This window comes from Pleurodeles waltl, chromosome 3_1 (assembly GCF_031143425.1).
Source record: "Pleurodeles waltl isolate 20211129_DDA chromosome 3_1, aPleWal1.hap1.20221129, whole genome shotgun sequence".
Taxonomy (NCBI): domain Eukaryota; kingdom Metazoa; phylum Chordata; class Amphibia; order Caudata; family Salamandridae; genus Pleurodeles; species Pleurodeles waltl.
In genome coordinates this window covers 839175679-839194776 of record NC_090440.1, presented here as the reverse complement: position 1 = coordinate 839194776, position 19098 = coordinate 839175679, and the positions used below count along the sequence as shown (strand labels likewise).

The window sequence follows — 19098 nt, the reverse complement described above, 5'->3', positions numbered from 1 at the left end:
GTTTTAGGGGTTTCCACCAGCTCTTCTCTGATCTTTTCCCAAACTGAGAAAGGTTGGAAGTTTACTCCTGATACGGGCAGAGGTCAAACTTCGTCCAGGGTTGAGAAAAGCGGTTGGAGGGAAAGTGAACCTGTAAATGCTGAACAGAATTTGGCATGAGCAAATCTATACGTGCGTATTTGCGCATGATAAAATTTAGTTCACAAATATTTTCTAGGAGTACAATATCCTAGCTTTCGTCTGTAAATTCTTGCAAATTCATGAAATCCGTAAATCTGCATTAGTGCAAGGACAGATACCATGGGTGCACTTTTGTGTTTTTCTTTAAGAATTGGGCACCTAATTGGTTATCAAAGACCTCTTGTTTTTATTAACAGTCATTCATTCTCTCTCATATATATATATATATATATATATATATATATCTCTCTCAGCTGGCTTCACTATGAGTGACAGCATTCACCTCTTTCACAAGGAGCTTTTTGGCACATAAAGTAGTTTTGTTCAGTGCCAGGAGCTTCTGTGTCAATATGGGCTTTTTGTGACCAAAAATATTTTTGCTTTTTGCCAATATTTGTTATGATGGTGAGTGCCTGGCAGCTCTCACAACAATAATGTTTTACAAAAACCATGTCAAAATAAGACACGTATTGACAAAACCAAAAAGTTGTCCACCAATGCCAGACATATTGGATTTCCTGATGCTTGTTTATTTTCAATGCTTCCCATAATCTTGTGAAAAATGGTTACACTGATTTTTTCCATTAAGATTTTTTGGGGGAAATACTACCAACATTAACACATCTTACTAAATGATGCTTCAAAGAAAGCGTACCTAAAATTTCACAGTAGTTTAGCAACATGTTTTTTTCCTATTTGCATTTTTTTATGCACATTTTATTTTAAAAGTAAAGAATCACTCTTGCTTTCAAGCTTCTGCAAATATTTGCAGCCAACCAGAGAGCATTCTGGGAGCATTACACGTAGCCCCTGGTTGTTAGACTTTGCATTAGTGTCTGCACATTTTGATATGAAACCATTTTCAGTAGTTCAGTCCAAGCTGACAACATACTCTAAGCGTGTTCACCCTAATAATAAAGGTTTTGCATTAATGAACCATAAATACAAGTTCAAACAGTGTCAACATATGGACACAAATATGACCTCAACTGCAGACAGTGCCCTTCCCTGCTCCATAATGTGGTACTGTAAACTGGCAGCCAGAGGGCTTGTGCTGTACAAGGTTGGGCCAACTTGTCCCAAGGACAAAATAAACAGGAAAACTAGTTGTCCTTGATGCCAAACTATATGTCCCGGGCGTCAGGCTGTAGGAATTCCACACCCCTGTGTGATGCATATACGTGCACTTACATTGCCTTCTCTAATTTGTAATGAAGCCAGTGAAACTCCTTAGAGTGATTTTAAAGCTATTCTGGAAGTTGGTACCATAGTTTTAGCCCATCTTGCCAATACATTTTAACAAAGTGTCCTACTACACATTTAATCCAACAAAATGTTATACAATACTAAACAAAGTAGAAATTGTGCACATTGCATTTGCCCAACATCCGAAAACAGGCAGAGCAGTTATGCAAACCAGACAACCACCCCTCCTTGTAAAGGGAGCAAGTGTAAAACGTGTGTTAGCACAATCATTCATATCTGATTTTCAATGGGATTAGAAAAGTGCATAGCACACCCATTAACCCCTTCGCTGCCAGGCCTTTTCCCCCTCCTGTGCCGGGCCTTTTTTTGCCTATTTGGGGCAGTTCGCGCTTAGGCCCTCATAACTTTTTGTCCACATAAGCTAACCAAGCCAAATTTGCGTCCTTTTTTTCCAACATCCTAGGGATTCTAGAGGTACCCAGACTTTGTGGGTTCCCTTGAAGGAGGCCAAGAAATTGGCCAAAATACAGTGAAAATTTCGTTTTTTTAAAAAAAATTGGAAAAAGTGGCTGCAGAAGAAGGCTTGTGGTTTTTCCCCTGAAAATGGCATCAACAAAGGGTTTGCGGTGCTAAACTCAGCAGCTTCCCAGCTTTCAGGAACAGGCAGACTTGAATCAGAAAACCCAATTTTTCAACACAATTTTGGCATTTTACTGGGGCATACCCCATTTGTGCAATTTTTTGTGCTTTCAGCCTCCTTCCAGTCAGTGACAGGAATGGTCATGAAACCAATGCTGGATCCCAGAAACCTAAACATTTCTGAAAAGTAGACAAAATTCTGAATTCAGCAAGGGGTCATTTGTGTAGATCCTACAAGGGTTTCCTACAGAAAATAACAGCTGAAAAAGAAAAATATTGAAATTGAGGTGAAAAAACCATCAATTTTTCTCTACGTTTTACTCTGTAACTTTTCCCTGCAATGTCAGATTATCGAAAGCAATATACCGTTACGTCTGCTGGACTCCTCTGGTTGCGGGGATATATAGGGCTTGTAGGTTCATCAAGAACCCGAGGAACCCAGAGCCAATAAATGAGCTGCACCCTGCAGTGCGTTTTCATTCTATACCGGGTATACAGCAATTCATTTGCTGAAATATAAGGAGTAAAAAATTGCTATCAAGAAAACCTTTGCATTTCCAAAAAGGGCACAAGATAAGGTGTTGAGGAGCAGTGGTTATTTGCACATCTCTGAATTCCGGGGTGACCATAGTAGCACGTGAATTACAGGGAATTTCTCAAATAGATGTCTTTTTTACACACACTCCTATATTTGGAAGGAAAAAATGTAGAGAAAGACAAGGGGCAATAGTACTTGTTTTGCTAATCTATGTTCCCCCAAGTCTCCCGATAAAAATGGTACCTCACTTGTGTGGGTAGGCCTAGCACCCGCGACAGGATATGCCCCAAAACACAACATGGACACATCACAGAAAACAGAGCTGTTTTTAGCAAAGTGACTACCTGTAGATTTTGGCCTCTAGCTCAGCCGCCACCTAGGGAAACCTACCAAACCTGTGCATTTCTGAAAACTAGAGACCTAGGGGAATCCAAGGAGGGGTGACTTGTGTGGCTCGGACCAGGTTCTGTTACCCAGAATCCTTTGCAAACCTCAAAATTTGGCTAAAAAAACACATGTTCCTCACATTTCTGTGGCAGAAAGTTATGGAATCTGAGAGGAGCCACAAATTTCCTTCCACCCAGCGTTCCCCCACGTCTCCCGATAAAAATGATACCTCACTTGTGTGGGTAGGCCTAGCACCCGCGACAGGATATGCCCCAAAACACAACGTGGACACATCACAGAAAACAGAGCTGTTTTTAGCAAAGTGACTACCTGTAGATTTTGGCCTCTAGCTCAGCCGTCACCTAGGGAAACCTACCAAACCTGTGCATTTCTGAAAACTAGAGACCTAAGGGAATCCAAGGAGGGGTGACTTGTGTGGCTCGGACCAGGTTCTGTTACCCAGAATCCTTTGCAAACCTCAAAATTTGGCTAAAAAAACACATGTTCCTCACATTTCTGTGGCAGAAAGTTCTGGAATCTGAGAGGAGCCACAAATTTCCTTCCACGCAGCTTTCCCCCACGTCTCCCGATAAAAATGATACCTCACTTGTGTGGGTAGGCCTAGCGCCCGCGACAGGATATACCCCAAAACACAACGTGGACATATCACAGAAAACAGAGCTGTTTTTAGCAAAGTGACTACCTGTAGATTTTGGCCTCTAGCTCAGCCGCCACCTAGGGAAACCTACCAAACCTGTGCATTTCTGAAAACTAGAGACCTAGGGGAATCCAAGGAGGGGTGACTTGCGGGGCTCGGACCAGGTTCTGTTACCCAGAATCCTTTGCAAACCTCAAAATTTCGCTAAAAAAACACATGTTCCTCACATTTCTGTGGCAGAAAGTTCTGGAATCTGAGAGGAGCCACAAATTTCCTTCCACCCAGCGTTCCCCCACGTCTCCCGATAAAAATGATACCTCACTTGTGTGGGTAGGCCTAGCGCCCGCGACAGGATATGCCCCAAAACACAACGTGGACATATCACAGAAAACAGAGCTGTTTTTAGCAAAGTGACTACCTGTAGATTTTGGCCTCTAGCTCAGCCGCCACCTAGGGAAACCTACCAAACCTGTGCATTTCTGAAAACTAGAGACCTAGGGGAATCCAAGGAGGGGTGACTTGCGGGGCTCGGACCAGGTTCTGTTACCCAGAATCCTTTGCAAACCTCAACATTTGGCTAAAAAAACACATGTTCCTCACATTTCTGTGGCAGAAAGTTCTGGAATCTGAGAGGAGCCACAAATTTCCTTCCACCCAGCGTTCCCCCATGTCTCCCGATAAAAATGATACCTCACTTGTGTGGGTAGGCCTAGCGCCCGCGACAGGATATGCCCCAAAACACAACGTGGACATATCACAGAAAACAGAGCTGTTTTTAGCAAAGTGACTACCTGTAGATTTTGGCCTCTAGCTCAGCCGCCACCTAGGGAAACCTACCAAACCTGTGCATTTCTGAAAACTAGAGACCTAGGGGAATCCAAGGAGGGGTGACTTGCGGGGCTCGGACCAGGTTCTGTTACCCAGAATCCTTTGCAAATCTCAAAATTTGGCTAAAAAAACACATGTTCCTCACATTTCTGTGGCAGAAAGTTCTGGAATCTGAGAGGAGCCACAAATTTCCTTCCACCCAGCGTTCCCCCACGTCTCCCGATAAAAATGATACCTCACTTGTGTGGGTAGGCCTAGCGCCCGCGACAGGATATGCCCCAAAACACAACGTGGACATATCACAGAAAACAGAGCTGTTTTTAGCAAAGTGACTACCTGTAGATTTTGGCCTCTAGCTCAGCCGCCACCTAGGGAAACCTACCAAACCTGTGCATTTCTGAAAACTAGAGACCTAGGGGAATCCAAGGAGGGGTGACTTGCGGGGCTCGGACCAGGTTCTGTTACCCAGAATCCTTTGCAAACCTCAAAATTTGGCTAAAAAAACACATGTTCCTCACATTTCTGTGGCAGAAAGTTCTGGAATCTGAGAGGAGCCACAAATTTCCTTCCACCCAGCGTTCCCCCACGTCTCCCGATAAAAATGATACCTCACTTGTGTGGGTAGGCCTAGCGCCCGCGACAGGATATGCCCCAAAACACAACGTGGACATATCACAGAAAACAGAGCTGTTTTTAGCAAAGTGACTACCTGTAGATTTTGGCCTCTAGCTCAGCCGGCACCTAGGGAAACCTACCAAACCTGTACATTTCTGAAAACTAGAGACCTAGGGGAATCCAAGGAGGGGTGACTTGTGTGGCTCGGACCAGGTTCTGTTACCCAGAATCCTTTGCAAACCTCAAAATTTGGCTAAAAAAACACATGTTCCTCACATTTCTGTGGCAGAAAGTTCTGGAATCTGAGAGGAGCCACAAATTTCCTTCCACCCAGCGTTCCCCCACGTCTCCCGATAAAAATGATACCTCACTTGTGTGGGTAGGCCTAGCGCCCGCGACAGGATATGCCCCAAAACACAACGTGGACATATCACAGAAAACAGAGCTGTTTTTAGCAAAGTGACTACCTGTAGATTTTGGCCTCTAGCTCAGCCGCCACCTAGGGAAACCTACCAAACCTGTGCATTTCTGAAAACTAGAGACCTAGGGGAATCCAAGGAAGGGTGACTTGCGGGGCTTGGACCAGGTTCTGTTACCCAGAATCCTTTGCAAATCTCAAAATGTGGCTAAAAAAACACATGTTCCTCAAATTTCTGTGGCAGAAAGTTCTGGAATCTGAGAGGAGCCACAAATTTCCTTCCACCCAGCGTTCCCCCACGTCTCCCGATAAAAATGATACCTCACTTGTGTGGGTAGGCCTAGCGCCCGCGACAGGATATGCCCCAAAACACAACGTGGACATATCACAGAAAACAGAGCTGTTTTTAGCAAAGTGACTACCTGTAGATTTTGGCCTCTAGCTCAGCCGCCACCTAGGGAAACCTACCAAACCTGTGCATTTCTGAAAACTAGAGACCTAGGGGAATCCAAGGAGGGGTGACTTGCGGGGCTCGGACCAGGTTCTGTTACCCAGAATCCTTTGCAAACCTCAAAATTTGGCTAAAAAAACACATGTTCCTCACATTTCTGTGGCAGAAAGTTCTGGAATCTGAGAGGAGCCACAAATTTCCTTCCACCCAGCGTTCCCCCACGTCTCCCGATAAAAATGATACCTCACTTGTGTGGGTAGGCCTAGCGCCCGCGACAGGATATGCCCCAAAACACAACGTGGACATATCACAGAAAACAGAGCTGTTTTTAGCAAAGTGACTACCTGTAGATTTTGGCCTCTAGCTCAGCCGCCACCTAGGGAAACCTACCAAACCTGTGCATTTCTGAAAACTAGAGACCTAGGGGAATCCAAGGAGGGGTGACTTGCGGGGCTCGGACCAGGTTCTGTTACCCAGAATCCTTTGCAAACCTCAAAATTTGGCTAAAAAAACACATGTCCCTCACATTTCTGTGGCAGAAAGTTCTGGAATCTGAGAGGAGCTACAAATTTCCTTCCACCCAGCGTTCCCCCAAGTCTCCCAATAAAAATGATACCTCACTTGCGTGGGTAGGCCTAGCGCCGGCGACAGGAAACACCCCAAAGCGCAACGTGGACACATCCTAAATTTTGGAAAAAAACAGAGGTGTTTTTTGCGAAGTGCCTACCTGTAGATTTTGGCCTCTAGCTCAGCCGGCACCTAGGGAAACCTACCAAACCTGTGCATTTCTGAAAACTAGAGACCTAGGGGAATCCAAGGAGGGGTGACTTGCGGGGCTCGGACCAGGTTCTGTTACCCAGAATCCTTTGCAAACCTCAAAATTTGGCTAAAAAAACACATGTCCCTCACATTTCTGTGGCAGAAAGTTCTGGAATCTGAGAGGAGCCACAAATTTCCTTCCACCCAGCGTTCCCCTAAGTCTCTCGATAAAAATGGTACATCACTTCTGTGGGTAGGCCTAGCGCCCACAAAAGGAAATGGCCCAAAACACAACGTGGACACAACATATTTTTTCACAGAAAACAGAGGTGTTTTTTGCAAGGTGCCTACCTGTGGTGTTTGGCCTGTAGGTCAGCCGGCCCCAGGGGGGGTGGGGCAGAAATGCCCTAAAATAAATTTGCCCCCCCAACCCCCACCCTCCCCCGCCGGGAGCGACCCTTGCCTACGGGGTCGCTCCCCCTGCGTGACATTGGCACCAAAAAACAAATCCCCGGTGCCTAGTGGTTTCTGCCCCCTTGGGGGCAGGTTGACCTAAACTCAGCCAATCTGCCCCCAAGGGGGGCAGAAATGGCCTAAATACAATTTGTCCCCCAGGGGAGCGACTTTTGCCTGATGGGTCGCTCCCCATCTCTAAAAAAAAAAAACAAAGAAAAAAAAAAAGAAAAAAAAGAAAAATTCCCCTGGCGCCTAGAGGTTTCTGCCCCCCCCCCCCCGGGAGCAGTTCGGCCTAATAATAGGCCGATCTGTCCCCCGGGGGGGCAGAAATGGCCTAAAATAAATTTGCCCCCCCAACCCCCACCACCCCCCCGGGAGCGACCCTTGCCTACGGGGTCGCTCCCCCTGCGTGACATTGGCGCCAAAAAACAAATCCCCGGTGCCTAGTGGTTTCTGCCCCCTTGGGGGCAGATTGACCTAAAATTGGCCAATCTGCCCCCAGGGGGGCAGAAATGGTCTAAATACAATTTGCCCCCCCCAGGGGAGCGACCCTTGCCTGATGGGTCGCTCCCCATCTCTAAAAAAAGAAACAACAAAAAAAAAAAACACAAAAAAAAAATTGCCCTGGCGCCTAGAGTGTTCTGCCCCCCCCCGGGGGCAGTTCGGCCTAATAATAGGCCGATCTGTCCCCCGGGGGGGCAGAAATGGCCTAAAATAAATTTGCCCCCCAACCTCCACCCCCCCCCCGGGAGCGACCCTTGCCTACGGGGTCGCTCCCACTGCGTGACATTGGCGCCAAAAAACAAATCCCCGGTGCCTAGTGGTTTCTGCCCCCTAGGGGGCAGATTGACCTAAAATTGGCCAATCTGCCCCCAGGGGGGCAGAAATGGTCTAAATACAATTTGCCCCCCCCAGGGGAGCGACCCTTGCCTGATGGGTCGCTCCCCATCTCTAAAAAAAGAAACAACAACAAAAAAACACAAAAAGAAAATTGCCCTGGCGCCTAGAGTGTTCTGCCCCCCCCCGGGGGCAGTTCGGCCTAAAAAAAGGCCGATCTGTCCCCCGGGGGGGCAGAAATGGCCTAAAATAAATTTGCCCCCCCAACCCCCACACCCCCCCCCCCCGGGAGCGACTCTTGCCTACGGGGTCGCTCCCCCTGCGTGACATTGGCGCCAAAAAACAAATCCCCGGTGCCTTGTGGTTTCTGCCCCCTTGGGGGCAGATTGACCTAAAATTGGCCAATCTGCCCCCAGGGGGGCAGAAATGGTCTAAATACAATTTGCCCCCCCAGGGGAGCGACCCTTGCCTGATGGGTCGCTCCCCATCTCTAAAAAAAGAAACAACAAAAAAAAAAACACACAAAAAAAAAATTGCCCTGGTGCCTAGAGTGTTCAGCCCCCCCCGGGGGGCAGTTCGGCCTAATAATAGGCCGATCAGTCCCCCGGGGGGGCAGAAATGGCCTAAAATAAATTTGCCCCCCCAACCCCCACCCCCCCCCCCCCGGGAGCGACCCATGCCTACGGGGTCGCTCCCCCTGCGTGACATTGGCGCTAAAAAACAAATCCCCGGTGCCTAGTGGTTTCTGCCCCCTTGGGGGCAGATTGACCTAAAATTGGCCAATCTGCCCCCAGGGGGGCAGAAATGGTCTAAATACAATTTGCCCCCCCAGGGGAGCGACCCTTGCCTGATGGGTCGCTCCCCATCTCTAAAAAAAGAAACAACAAAAAAAAAACACAAAAAAAAAATTGCCCTGGCGCCTAGAGTGTTCTGCCCCCCCACCGGGGGCAGTTCGGCCTAACAATAGGCCGATCTGTCCCCCGGGGGGGCAGAAATGGCCTAAAATAAATTTGCCCCCCCAACCCCCACCGCCCCCCCGGGAGCGACCCTTGCCTACGGGGTCGCTCCCCCTGCGTGACATTGGCGCCAAAAAACAAATCCCCGGTGCCTAGTGGTTTCTGCCCCCTTGGGGGCAGATTGACCTAAAATTGGCCAATCTGCCCCCAGGGGGGCAGAAATGGTCTAAATACAATTTGCCCCCCCAGGGGAGCGACCCTTGCCTGATGGGTCGCTCCCCATCTCTAAAAAAAAGAAACAAAAAAAAAAAAAAACACAAAAAAAAAATTGCCCTGGCGCCTAGAGTGTTCTGCCCCCCCCCGGGGGCAGTTCGGCCTAATAATAGGCCGATCTGTCCCCCGGGGGGGCAGAAATGGCCTAAAATAAATTTGCCCCCCCAACCTCCACCCCCCCCCCCCCGGGAGCGACCCTTGCCTACGGGGTCGCTCCCCCTGCGTGACATTGGCGCCAAAAAACAAATCCCCGGTGCCTAGTGGTTTCTGCCCCCTAGGGGGCAGATTGACCTAAAATTGGCCAATCTGCCCCCAGGGGGGCAGAAATGGTCTAAATACAATTTGCCCCCCCAGGGGAGCGACCCTTGCCTGATGGGTCGCTCCCCATCTCTAAAAAAAGAAACAACAAAAAAAAAAAACACAAAAAAAAAATTGCCCTGGCGCCTAGAGTGTTCTGCCCCCCCCCGGGGGCAGTTCGGCCTAAAAATAGGCCGATCTGTCCCCCGGGGGGGCAGAAATGGCCTAAAATAAATTTGCCCCCCCAACCCCCACACCCCCCCCCGGGAGCGACCCTTGCCTACGGGGTCGCTCCCCCTGCGTGACATTGGCGCCAAAAAACAAATCCCCGGTGCCTTGTGGTTTCTGCCCCCTTGGGGGCAGTTTGACCCAAAATTGGCCAATCTGCCCCCAGGGGGGCAGAAATGGTCTAAATACAATTTGCCCCCCCAGGGGAGCGACCCTTGCCTGATGGGTCGCTCCCCATCTCTAAAAAAAGAAACAACAAAAAAAAAAAAACACAAAAAAAAAAATTGCCCTGGCGCCTAGAGTGTTCTGCCCCCCCCCCCCCGGGGGCAGTTCAGCCTAATAATAGGCCGATCTGTCCCCCGGGGGGGCAGAAATGGCCTAAAATAAATTTGCCCCCCCAACCCCCACACCCCCCCCCCGGAAGCGACCCTTGCCTACGGGGTCGCTCCCCCTGCGTGACATTGGCGCCAAAAAACAAATCCCCGGTGCCTAGTGGTTTCTGCCCCCTAGGGGGCAGATTGACCTAAAATTGGCCAATCTGCCCCCAGGGGGCAGAAATGGTCTAAATACAATTTGCCCCCCCAGGGGAGCGACCCTTGCCTGATGGGTCGCTCCCCATCTCTAAAAAAAGAAACAACAAAAAAAAAACACAAAAAAAAAATTGCCCTGGCGCCTAGAGTGTTCTGCCCCCCCCCCGGGGGCAGTTCGGCCTAAAAATAGGCCGATCTGTCCCCCGGGGGGGCAGAAATGGCCTAAAATAAATTTGCCCCCCCAACCCCCACACCCCCCCCCCCGGGAGCGACCCTTGCCTACGGGGTCGCTCCCCCTGCGTGACATTGGCGCCAAAAAACAAATCCCCGGTGCCTTGTGGTTTCTGCCCCCTTGGGGGCAGATTGACCTAAAATTGGCCAATCTGCCCCCAGGGGGGCAGAAATGGTCTAAATACAATTTGCCCCCCCAGGGGAGCGACCCTTGCCTGATGGGTCGCTCCCCATCTCTAAAAAAAGAAACAACAAAAAAAAAACCACACAAAAAAAAAATTGCCCTGGTGCCTAGAGTGTTCAGCCCCCCCCGGGGGGCAGTTCGGCCTAATAATAGGCCGATCAGTCCCCCGGGGGGGCAGAAATGGCCTAAAATAAATTTGCCACCCCAACCCCCACCCCCCCCCCCCCCCCGGAGCGACCCTTGCCTACGGGGTCGCTCCCCCGCGTGACATTGGCGCTAAAAAACAAATCCCCGGTGCCTAGTGGTTTCTGCCCCCTTGGGGGCAGATTGACTAAAATTGGCCAATCTGCCCCCAGGGGGGCAGAAATGGTCTAAATACAATTTGCCCCCCCAGGGGAGCGACCCTTGCCTGATGGGTCGCTCCCCATCTCTAAAAAAAGAAACAACAAAAAAAATACACAAAAAAAAAATTGCCCTGGCGCCTAGAGTGTTCTGCCCCCCCCCCGGGGGCAGTTCGGCCTAATAATAGGCCGATCTGTCCCCCGGGGGGGCAGAAATGGCCTAAAATAAATTTGCCCCCCCAACCCCCACCGCCCCCCCGGGAGCGACCCTTGCCTACGGGGTCGCTCCCCCTGCGTGACATTGGCGCCAAAAAACAAATCCCCGGTGCCTAGTGGTTTCTGCCCCCTTGGGGGCAGATTGACCTAAAATTGGCCAATCTGCCCCCAGGGGGGCAGAAATGGTCTAAATACAATTTGCCCCCCCAGGGGAGCGACCCTTGCCTGATGGGTCGCTCCCCATCTCTAAAAAAAGAAACAACAAAAAAAAAAAAAAAAAAAAAAAAAATTGCCCTGGCGCCTAGAGTGTTCTGCCCCCCCCCGGGGGCAGTTCGGCCTAATAATAGGCCGATCTGTCCCCCGGGGGGGCAGAAATGGCCTAAAATAAATTTGCCCCCCCAACCTCCACCCCCCCCCGGGAGCGACCCTTGCCTACGGGGTCGCTCCCCCTGCGTGACATTGGCGCCAAAAAACAAATCCCCGGTGTGTAGTGGTTTCTGCCCCCTTGGGGGCAGATTGACCCAAAATTGGCCAATCTGCCCCCAGGGGAGCGACCCTTGCCTGATGGGTCGCTCCCCATCTCTAAAAAAAGAAACAACAAAAAAAAAAAACACAAAAAAAAAATTGCCCTGGCGCCTAGAGTGTTCTGCCCCCCCCCCCCGGGGGCAGTTCGGCCTAAAAATAGGCCGATCTGTCTTCCGGGGGGGCAGAAATGGCCTAAAATAAATTTGCCCCCCCAACCGGCACACCCCCCCCCCGGGAGCGACCCTTGCCTACGGGGTCGCTCCCCCTGCGTGACATTGGCGCCAAAAAACGAATCCCCGGTGCCTTGTGGTTTCTGCCCCCTTGGGGGCAGATTGACCTAAAATTGGCCAATCTGCCCCCAGGGGGGCAGAAATGGTCTAAATACAATTTGCCCCCCCAGGGGAGCGACCCTTGCCTGATGGGTCGCTCCCCATCTCTAAAAAAAGAAACAACAAAAAAAAAAAACACAAAAAAAAAATTGCCCTGGCGCCTAGAGTGTTCTGCCCCCCCCCCGGGGGCAGTTCGGCCTAATAATAGGCTGATCTGTCCCCCGGGGGGGCAGAAATGGCCTAAAATAAATTTGCCCCCCCACCCCCCCCCCCCCGGGAGCGACCCTTGCCTACGGGGTCGCTCCCCCTGCGTGACATTGGCGCCAAAAAACAAATCCCCGGTGCCTAGTGGTTTCTGCCCCCTTGGGGGCAGATTGACCTAAAATCGGCCAATCTGCCCCCAGGGAGGCAGAAATGGTCTAAATACAATTTGCCCCCCAGGGGAGCGACCCTTGCCTGATGGGTCGCTCCCCATCTCTAAAAAAAAAAAAAGAACAAAAAAAAAAAAACACAAAAAAAAAATTTGCCCTGGCGCCTAGAGGTTTCTTCCCCCCCTGGGGGCAGATCGGCCTAATAATAGGCCGATCTGCCCCCAGGGGGGGCAGAAAAGGCCTTCCCAAAAAATTGCCCCCCCTGGGAGCGACCCTTGCCAAAGGGGTCGCTTTGTTGCGTGACATTCGCGCGCAAAAACAAACTCCCTGGTGTCTAATGGTTTCTGCCCCCCTTGGGGGCAGATTGGCCTTATCAAAATAGGCCAATCTGCCCCCAAGGGGGGCAGAAATGGCCTAAATATATATTGCCCCGTAGGGGAGCGACCCTTGCCTAAGGGATCGCTCCCCACCTAAAAAAAAAGAATTCATCACAAAAAAAAAAACAAAAAAAAAATGGTCCCTGGTGCCTAGAGGTTTCTGCCCCCCCTGGGGGCAGATCGGCCTAATAATAGGCCAATCTGCCCCCAGGGGGGGGCAGAAAAGGCCTTCCTAAAAAAATGCCCCCCTGGGAGCGACCCTTGCCCAAGGGGTCGCTCCCTTTTGCCAATTTCAAGAAAAAAAAAAAAATCCCTGGTGTCTAGTGGGGTTTCAAAAGCCGGATTGCAAGCAATCCGGCTTTTGAAACCTGTGAGAGACTTCAAAGGGAAGGAAATACATTTCCTTCCCTTTGAAGCCTCTCGGGGCCTCCCCCATGGGATTGAAAAAGAAATGCAAAAGCATTTCTCTTTCAATTGCGCTGGAAGCTCTGCTTCCAGCGCGATGGGGGAGACCCTGTGACTAATCAGCGCGCGCTCGCGCGCTGACGTCACAGGGGGGGTTGGGGTGGGTCGGGGGTGGGAGGGGAAGGGCTTCCCCTTCCATCCCTGACTTGGGGGGGTGGGGGGAACCCCACAGAGGGAGCGAGAGCGCTCCCTCTGGGCTGTGTGCCGAGGACGTAGTGGTTACGTCCTCGGCACAGCAGCACTGTGCCGCAGGACGTAACCACTACGTCCGCGGCACAGAAGGGGTTAAGAAGTCCAATATCACAAACAGGAAAGTAGAAATTGTGTGATAATTTTATGATTCTTTTTTATTTATTTATGTTATACAAAATTGTTTAAAAACGCTTGCTCTTCCCAAGTGCATGCACCCAGCTGTACAAGTGGAATGCATAAACAGTAAGTAAAACATTGAAATAAGAAGTAAATCCTCTATTCAAAGAATACTAAAGTTACAAATGGCTAATTAATTAAAATGCAGTCTATGTTTGAACACAAGAATGTGTATGTGGTTGTTGGAAAAGGGGTCTCTAGTTAACAGTGGTTTGCACCCTGTCCAAGTAGGGACCCTGACAAGTCAGGGTAAGGGAGTTACACAGCTAAGATAACTCCTGCTCACCCTCTTGGTAGCTTGGCTCAGGCAGTCAGGCTTATCTCAAAGGCAATGTGTAAAGTATTTGTGTGTACATACGCGCACACACACACACACACACACACACAGAGTAACACAATATTTATCTGAGTAAAACACCACCAAAACGACAAAAATCCAACATACACAGGTAAAGATATAAATTTTTAAAAGTGGAGATGAGTCTTAGTCCATAGAAATCAATGATTTTATCTTTTTAGCACAAAGTGACTGGGATGCATCAAAAATAAAGACTAATGGGTCGCAGTGAGGGTGAGGCACCAAAAACCAAAGCAATGCATAGGTTCCTTACTACGCAGGGGAGGCCATATGTTGATTCTTTCCTCGCAGGAAAGGCAATGCGTTGATTTCTGGACACGGAGCCTCGGTTCCTTACTGCAGTGCGGGGTTGATGAGAAATTGATGCCCCGGGGGCGATGTGTGGAAAAATCCAGATGCGCTGTGCTGATGGAGCCGCAGGGAAACAGGTGCTGCGTCAAATCTGCAGCTGCGAGACAGGCACTGCATCGATTCTCCAGCGGTGGGACAGGCGCTGATTCGATGTTTCTGCTGCAGCGCGTTGGTACCTAGATTTTATCCTACAGGTCACCATCTTACACTTCCAAGAGCCCAGGGACTTGAGTTGGCACCACTTGGCAAGTCAGGACTCTCAGCTGAAGAGCCCAGGCATTGGCAGGTGAAGCCTTTGATGTCCCCGAGACTTAACAGGAGACAAGCCCAGTTCAAGCCCTTGGAGAACCTTGGAAAGCAGGAAGTAGAAAGCAAAGTCCAGTCCTTTCACTCCCAGGACAGACACAGCAGGCCAGCACAACAAAGCAGCAGGCCAGCACAACAAAGCAACAGGCAGAGTGGAAGTCCCTCCTATGGCACCCAGCTCTTCTTCCTGGCAGAATGTCCTCAGTCCAGAAGTGCTCTAACTATATGGGATCAGCGGTCCAGTATTTATACCCATTTCTGTCCTTGAAGTTGGCAAACTTCAAAGAGAAGTCTTTGTATTATACTAGACCCTGTCTACCCTGTCCTGGACCCAGGCATACTCTAGGGGGGGTTGTGTGAGGAAAGACACAGTCCTGTTCAGGTGCAAGTGTCAGATTCTCCCACCATTCTAGCTCAGGAAGACCCATCAGCCTAGAGGTGGGCCGTCAGGATATGCAGGGCACACCTCAGCTCCCTTTCTGTGACTGTCTAGAGTGAATGCATGAACAGCCCAACTGTCATTCTGACCCAGACGTGTATTCCACAGACAATCAGAGGCATAGAATGGTTAAGCAAGAAAGCACCCACTTTCTAAAAGGTGGCAATTTCAAACGTACAATTCCAAAACCAACTTCATCAAGTGTTGTATTTTTAAATTGCGAGTTCAGAGACCCCAAACTCCATATCTCTATATCTGCTCCCAATGGGAAATTACCCTTAAAATATATTTCAAGGCAATCACCATGTTAACCTATGGGAGAGATAGGCCTTGCAATAGTGAAAAACAAATTTAGCAGTATTTCACTATCAGAACATGTAAAATACACCAGTACATGCCCTACATTTTAAATACACTGCACCCTCACCTTTGGACTGCATTGTTCCTACTGTAGAGGTGTAAAACATGTAGTAAAAGGGAAGGTTTGGGCCTGGCAAGTGGGTGTACTTGCCAGGTCGAAATGGCAGTTTAAAACTGCACACACAGACACTACAGTGGCAGGTCTGAGACATGTTTGCAGGGGTACTAATTTGGGTGGCACAATCAGTGCTACAGGCCCACTAGTAGCATTTAATTTACCGGTCCAAGGCACACATAGTGCCCTTTACTAGGGACTTACTAGTAAATCAAGTATGTCAATCATGGATAAACAAATCCCCAATACATTTTAGACAGAGAGCATAAGCACTTTAGCACTGGTTAGTGATAAAGTGCCCAGAGTCCTAAAGCCAACACAAAAAAAGGTCAGAAAGAAAATAGGTGGAAGAAGGCAAAAGGTTTAGGGATAACCCTGCAGAAGGGGCCAGGTCCAACAATGGTCATTTAGACAAAACGCACAATTAGGAAAGGGAGTAGTTTGATAACTGTATGAAAAAGTATACCAAAGAAAAATGGTGCTAAAAATATGCATTAACTAACAGAGGATGATGAGAGTAGGTACATAGGAGCCTGGATTTTTGGAGTACAAAGGTTCAAAAGGAGAAACACTCAAAGGAAGAGGGAGAGACATCTTGGAAGCAATACATACACTGCTGAGAACAATGTGTGTTGACAGACCAGTGTATGTGAAGATGGAGTAGGAAACTTGTGCTGAACAGATGTGGTGAAATACGAATTCAATGAAAATCAACAAGGATAAAAACACACACACACAATATAGTACACATAAAAATAAACAGTTAAGCATAATATCATATGCTCAGCTCTGAATTCCATACACATAATAGAAAAGATTTTGGTACGCTGAAATTCTTAGTATTGCACACCACTAGATCCTGTCAGCTTGCTAACAGCAGTCAGCTAACACAAGCGTTTTGTCTTTTTCATAACTGGATACTTCCTTATTGTAGGCAAAGTCCTAGTTCCCTCAAAATCATGTTCTGAAAGATTTTTTTTTTATTAATAAAATGCATAGTTAAAACCATTACAACAAAATACGTTTTAAAATCATTGCAGTAAGATAGTCACATGCTAAAACAAAAACTGTTTTAAGGACAAAGGTATTTCATGTCTGCTCAGTGGTAAAAATGACATGTTGTTGCATGTGTGGGCATTCCCGTGGTGTAGCTAATTCATTTCTTGTGTTGATTTCACCTGTAGTTGTCGTTTTGCACTCACCGGCTGGGCCGTTGCCTTCACCACAAATAACAACCCTAAAGTTCAGACCGGTATTTTCAGGGCTCAGACTGTGTATCAGTGCTTGTCTACAAGTTGTAACTCCGGCTTGTTTTGCACATTTATTCACAAAAACCATGCAGATACAATAAACTGGATCTGTGCAAACATAGAAGCAATACCAGTAGCAAACCTGCATAAAGGTCAGAACGATGTAGTTAATTCATAGTTCTGAGCTAAGATTTTAAAACATCTGTACAAGTCACTTAAAAGAACCCATAATAGGCTAGGCAGAACATTCCACAAGTAACTTTAAAGAGTAAGGTCCATCCCATTTTGTGTGAAAAATGCTTTCGGTAAGAACCCTAGATGACATTTCTCAATTAATTTATTGTTAGGGGTTCCAAACACTCATAGTGAACTTCTTAGTCCCATAAAGTTTTAATCAACAGATACTGATAGCTGGAGGGATATTCCCTTATTTAATCAACAATCTCTAACTCAACTTTTCATACTTTCCCTTTTGCAATCAAAGGCTTTTGTATGTTAATTGAGATGACCAATGCATTTTAGTGGCCAAGGAGTACTAAGGATGAATACATTTCGACAAAACATGGGGGCCACCTTGATTTAGAATTAGCAAGAATTTATTTGAAGGTTATGCAGTTCTCCAGACACTAAGCCTGAATAATTCTGTTCACTAATTTAGTTTCCTTATTATGGCATCATGGCCCAGTTTGAAATGAGGTAGCAAACAATGGCACTAACTTGTAGCCCAAATAGTCACCTAATAAATGAATTTTCAATGGTGGTTATTTTTTATTTTATTTTCAGGAGCAGCCCTAAGGCTCTGCCCCGTATAGTACGACAACAGCCTTAGACAAGGTACGAGAATTAGATTTAACAATGTACACAACATGCATGGTACACTTTGTAATACCAGGACCAGTGAGTGATACTGAAGAAGGTAGAAGAATAGTGATATCCAAGTTGACAATTATCTAAATTGTAAAGTTAATGCAAGTGAAAGATTTGCAGAGGTTATGCAGTTGATATTACAAGCTATTTTATCAGGATCATCTTGTCATCATGGTCAATGGATTCACCGCTCCTGCAGATAGCGCAGTTCCCATCTCTGACGCACCTCCAGAACCCAAAAACACTGCAACAGAAGGGGAGGGCTGACCCTAGACCAAAGGTCTGGCCATGGGATGCCTGAAAGGGTTAGGATCCTGTGTAGCTAACTTAGATAGGAAGAAATATAATAAAATGTACATCCTACGATTCATAAACAAATAAAGCGCACAGGGAAAATTGGGTAAGGTAAGGATTGTACAAGAGGGAAAACAAAGAGAAGGATCCAAAAGCCATCAATAACCAAACAGAGAAAAGAACAAACAGGGTAATTTACCAGAAACTGTTAAATATCCATGTCCTTTATGGCATGGTCATTGAAGAAATTTAGAGTTCTCATGCACATTCTGGGCCGACACACATCAATGTGGTAGACATGGGTGAAATTAAGTACATTTGGGATACTGGTTTCACAGATACGGAGTAGGGACTTGGTGGTGCCTGTACCCTACACACATAAGCAAAGAGGAGTCAGCTAATACTTTACAACATGCAAGCCCTTCTAACACGTACTCTGCCACTGCACTCAACAACATTGCTCCTTGCAACTAACAGATCCTCAGCTGCATGAGAAAGGAATGTTCAGCAGCATATGTAAGGGCCCACGAGTGGCCTGGGAGGGAGCAACAGACAGACTGCTAAGTAACCCCAGGTTAGGGCATCAACTCCATAGTAGAGAAGTGGAGTTCCAGTGGCACCTGTACCTAGAGCACAAGAAGCTATAACAGAGTGTGGGATCTCTGTGGTGTCTCTTTTCTGCATATATGAGGCGATGATTCTATGATTACTTTGCATCAGACTTAACCTTCCAGCAAAGACATTGTGGTCTAGGTAACCACATGGCTCTCTGCCCCTTGGATACAGTCAGTTACCCTTGATGGATGTTCAGCAGTATGGGCCAGAATGTTTACATTGTGAGGTATGATAGCTCCTACACACGGGGATCTCCAGGGCCATCTTCAGAGGACAGAGTGCATGTAAAGACACTGAAAGGGCAGCTCCTGCCACATACAGATGCAGAAGCACGCCAAGTCTACGTTACAAGAGGGACAGTGCAGATCATGGTCTTTAAACACAGCCTCCTTTGAGGTACTCCATGGTGCCCTGAGAGATAAAGGGCATTTAATATGTTCTATTTCTTGTATGGTATAGTGAATTCATAAATCAAGGGA

General features: G+C 47.9%; 1 protein-coding gene across 1 annotated transcript in view; it reads right to left on the bottom strand.

Moving 5' to 3' along the window:
* Positions 1-19098, bottom strand: part of SAAL1 (serum amyloid A like 1) — a 222266-nt gene that overhangs the window by 162701 nt on the left and 40467 nt on the right. The gene's annotated exons all lie outside the window — the stretch shown is intronic.